Genomic DNA, 5,538 nt, shown 5'->3' with positions numbered 1-5,538 from the left:
CGGGGCCTCAGCAGAGCGGTTCTTCAGTGTTCACAGGAAGTTAAACGTTGAGCAAATAAAATATTCTAACAGCTAGAGTTAGACTCTTCCATTATTTAAGGAGAAGTTAAGAAGTTTTGAATGCAGTGTGGAGGATGCTGTGAATATGTCAGCACGGAGTTCAATCATCCCGGCCTATTATTCCCACAGGCAGGCCAATTATCAGGGGATAATTGGACTGATAATGAGCATCCTGACTGGTCCAGAGGTCCTCTCAGGGTACAGCATCTCCTTTTTCATAAGGCTGTCCTCTTTTCCTAGAGATAGAATAACTTATAAATGCGGATATAAACGTGTAGTATTTTTTAGATAAATCAGTTTACATTGATTGAAAATAAGGTGTTGAGTGCCAAACATTTTTCATGAAAAAGTAAGAACACAAGTTATTTGGTAAAACACAGTAGAGGAAACACAATTATTTTTGTAATATATTCATATCACATGAAAGTATTTTAACTAGATTTAGAAATATAGAAAAGAAATAAAAAGACCTAATCATGATCTCATTTCCCATATAGAGCAAATTTAATAATTTTGGAGTTTGAAATGCATATTGAATGCAAAATTAGTTGTAGAAAGCAATTATTCTATTATTTACTTTTATATGTTGACAGTAAACTCATATTAAGCCCTGTCTATGCCAACATATTTAACTAAATGTCTCTGCTTGAATGCTATTTCCTGTCCTCTTATATTAGACTTGTGGCCTGGTGCATGAAATTCGTGCTGGGGAGCAGGGGGAGGTGTCCCTCAGCCTGGCCTGCACCCTCTCCAATCTGGGACCTCTTGCAATCTGGGACTGCTGGCTCCTAATCACTCACCTGCCTGCCTGTCTGATCGCCCCTAACCACTCTGTCTGCTAGCCTGATCACCCTGAACTGCCCCCCCACTCCAGCTTGCTTGCTCCCAACTGCCCCTCTGCTGGCCTGCTTTCCCCCAACAGCACTCCCTTGCTGGCCTTATCACCCCCAACTACCGGCCTGCTGGCCTGCTCGCCCCCAACTGCCCCCACTGCCAGACTGATCACCCCCAACTGCCCATCCCTCCTGGACTGATCGCCCCTAGCCCCATTCCTGGGTTGCTCCCACCCACCCTCCGGCTGGCTCCTTGGCTCCGGCTGGTGCTGCCATCTTTGTCACGTCAATTTGAATATTCCCTCCTTATTAGCTGCGGGCACCACCATCTTTATTGCAAAGTGATGGTTACTTTGCATATTACTCTTTTATTAGATAACTATTTATTCTTTCACCTAAGCCTAATTTTCATTTCTTTAGACCCATTTTTCTCTGACTTCCCAAAGCTGAGTTTTTATTAGGCCTCTTCTGAATTGTTACCATCTTATGAGATTTTTTACATTAATGTTCATCTCTTCCAGACAACAGTGATCTCCATGAGAACAAAGTGATTCTTTTGCTTTGCATTATATTCTAAAATAGCATGTGGTACAAAATACTCAATAAGTAATCACTGAGGGAAAGCCTACATGAATGAATGTAAGAATTTTCTGTATAGCTCTAGATGGTGAGATCTGAAGAAGAGAACATGGTTTGGGTATTGCTATCCCAATAAAAATACATAGAGCTAAGGACAGTATCTTCTCTGATAATTCCATCACCTTAGTAGTTTATACTTTTATGTAACCAGCTCACTAGCACTACTATGAAGAAAACAACAGAACTCTGAAGGAGTGACTCTATGGTAAGGAAAAAGACAAACAGGTAGAGAAAAAGAAACTGCTTAAAGCTCCCAGTAGAAATTGTCAATAACTGTTTACCTTCTATGTTGTTTTCCTTTGAATGAAAGAAATATTTCTTCATAACTTTCAGGATGCCTCTGGTTGCATATAGAGCTCCTCAGATCAGAAAGTTTACAAATCTGGAAAATAAAAGTGCCTCATCATATACTGTTTGATTCCATTGAGTACAAACCACAGGATGAAACATAAAACCTTGCCTCAAATGTCAGTTCAAATTTTCTTTAAACTGCTCAGTTCCTAGCAACATATGCATTACGTGCCTTCTGCTTTGGTTCTGTCTCAATTGCTAATATCACCTGAAATCCACCTCCTTTTTAAAAGAAGTAAAAATTTATTATTGTCTTTTATTATATAAACTGTAAACCCAATTGTAAGTCCATATGAAAATAAACTATGTTTTTTATCTTTACATATTATAGTTTTATGTTTTAAAATTATGAAAAATTAAATAATTTCGTTGACTTCTTTTTGCAGAATATTTCATTACATGACTCAGACATATCATTTCATTTTTTATTACTATAAACTTCATTTTAGAGCAATTTTCTATTCACAGCGATACTGAGCAGAAAATACAAAAAGTACCCACATACTCCCCATCCCATACATGCACAACCTCCTCTCCTATCAATGCCCTGCACTATAATAGTGCATTTGTTACAACTGATGAATCTATATTGACACATCATTATCACTCAAAGTCCAAGGTTTACACTACAGTTCACTCAGGGTGTTGTACAACTATATGGATATTGACAAATATATAATGACATGTATATACCATTGAAGCATCATAATGAATAGTGTCATTGTCCTAAATATTCTCTGTGCAATGCTTTTTCATTCCTCTTTCCTCCCCAATTCCAGGCAACCAATGACTTTATTATCTTTTTTTTCTTTTTTTACCATCTCCATAGTTTTGCCTTTTCCAGAATGTCATATGTTTGGAATAATACAGCATGTAGCCTTTGTAGACTAGTTTATTTTCCTTAGTAACATTATTTTAGATATACTCTATGTCTTTTATTGCCCTGACAGTTCATTTCTTTTTAGCACTGAATAATATTCCTTTGTCAGGATACACTGCAGTTCATTTACCCATTCTTCTACTGAAAGACATCTTGGTTACTTTCAAGTTTGGCAATTAGGAATAAAACTGCTATAAAATTCCAAGTGCAGGTGGAATAAAATGTGGGCATAAGTTTTTATTAGTATTGGTAAATAACAAGGAGTATAATCACTGAATAATATAGTAAGAGTGCCCTAAACGGTTTGGCTCAGTGGATAGAGTGTCAGCCTGCAAACTCAAGGGTCCCGGGTTCGATTCCGGTCAAGGGCGTGTACCTTGGTTGCGGGCACATCCCCAGTGGGGAGTGTGTAGGATGCAGCTGATCGATGTTTCTAACTCTCTATCCCTCTCCCTTCCTCTCTGTAAAAAATCAATAAAATATATTTTTAAAACATATATAGTAAGAGTATGTATAGTTTAGTAAAAAAATTGCCAAACTGTCTGATAAAGTGGATGCACCTTTTTAAAATTCTCAGCAGCAATAAAGGAGAGTTCTAGTTGTTGCATAAGCTTGCTAGTATTTGGTATTTCCAGTGTTTTGGATTTTGGCCATCCTAATAGGGGTGTAGTGGTATCTCATTTTAATTGCAATTACCTACTGATAGATAATGTTGAACAGCTTTTCATACACTTATTTGAATTCTGTACATCTTCTTTAAGTCAAAGTTTGTTCGGGTATTTTGCCCATATTTTAATCAGGTTGTTCATTTTCTTTATTACTGAGTTTTAAGAATTCTTTGTATATTTTGAGTAACAGCCCATTATCAGATGTGTCTCTTGTAAACATTTGCTCCAATTCTTTGACTTGTCTTCTCATTCTCTTGAAACTGTCTTTCTCACAACAGTCTTTAAGTTTAATAAAGTCCAGCTAATCACTTTTTTTTTATGGATTGTGCCTTCCTTGTTTTATCAAAAAGTCATGCTATATTCAAAGTCACTGAGGTTTTCTCTTATATCATATTCTAGGAATTTTATAATTTTGCATTTTACATTTAGTTTTGTGATCAATTTAGAGTTAATTTTTGGTAAGGATATAAGGTCTGTCCCTAGATTCATTTTTTTTATTTTTTTTTTTTTGCATTTGGATATCCAGTTGTTCCAGAATCATTTGTTTAAAATACTATATTTTCTCCATTGTATTGCCTTTGTTCCTTTGTCAAAGATCAACTGACAATATTTACATGAATCTATTTCTGTTCTATTGATCCATTTGTCCATTGTCTCACAAATATCACACTGTCTATGTAACTATAGCTTTATAGTAATTGCTGAGTCAGATGGTGTCAGCCCTCTAATTTTGTACTTCTTCAATCTTGGGCTGCATATGCTGGGTTTTTTTGCCTCTCCATATATACTTTAGAATAAGTTTTTGGTATACACAAAATAACTTTCTGGGAGTTTGATTGGAGTTACATAAGAGCTATATATATATCAAGTTGGGAAGAACTGACATTTTAATATTTAGTCTCCTTATATATGAATGTAGAATATCTCATCATTTATTTAGTTCTTCTTTGATTCTGTTTATCAGAATCTTGTGGCTTCCCTAATATAGACATTGTACATATTTTGTTGGATTTATACTGAAGTATTCCATTTTGGGGAGTGATAATATAAATAATATTGTATTTTTAACTTTAAATTTCTTTTTTATTGCTGTTATATAGGGAAATGATTAACTTGTTTATGAACCTTGAATTCTGCAACCTTGTTATAATCAGCTATTAGTTTCAGTTTTTTGTTGATCCTTTGGATTTTCTACATAGACAGTCATGTCATCTGGGGGAAAAGACAGTTTTATTCTATTTACTCTCTCAAATTTTGTTTACAAAAGTTTTATTTCTCCCTCAGTTTGAAGCATAATTTAACAAGGTATAAAATTCTAGTTTAGTTGCTTTTTTTCTCTGAACACTAAATACTTTATTTCACTCTCTTCTTGCTTGCATGATTTCTGAGAGAAGCAAGATGTTATCTTTGCTCCTCATAGGTAAGGTGTGTTTCCAACACCAATCTTGCTTCTTTCAGAATTTTTTCTTTATTTTTGATTTTCTGAATTTGAATATTATATGCCAAGGAGAAGGATTTTTTATATTACTTGTTCTCTGGGCTTCCTGGATCTATGGTTTAGTGTGGGACACTAATTAGGGGAAATTATCAGTCATTATGACTTCCAATGGTATTGCCAGTACATATATGCTACATCCAGTAGCATTGTTTCACAGTACCTGAATAACCTGTCAATGTTTTTTAGTCTCTTTTTCTTTGCTTTTCAGTTTTGAGAATTTCCATTGTAATATCTTGAAGCTCAGAGATCCTTTCCTTTGCTGTGTGCAGTCCACTGATGAGTGGACTAAGGAATTATGTATTTCTGTTACATTGTTTTTGGTATCCAGTATTTCTTCTTTCTTAGATATTCCATCTCTCTGCTTACATTGCCCATCTGTTCTTGCATGTTGTCTACTTTTTCATTAAAGCCCTTAAGCATATTAATCATAATTATTAAAAATTCCTCTTCTGCTAATTACAACATTCCTGCCATATTAGACTCTGGTTCTGATGCTTGTTCAGTTTACTCAAACTGTGTTTTTTCCCTGGTAGTATGCCTTGTCATTGTTTTCTTGCAAGGTAGACCTGATGTACTGGCTCAAAAAAACTGTGTTAAATAGGCCTTCAT

This window comes from Myotis davidii, unplaced genomic scaffold (genome assembly GCF_000327345.1).
Source record: "Myotis davidii unplaced genomic scaffold, ASM32734v1 scaffold21, whole genome shotgun sequence".
Lineage (NCBI taxonomy): Eukaryota > Metazoa > Chordata > Mammalia > Chiroptera > Vespertilionidae > Myotis > Myotis davidii.
Note: the sequence above shows the minus strand (reverse complement) of the source record.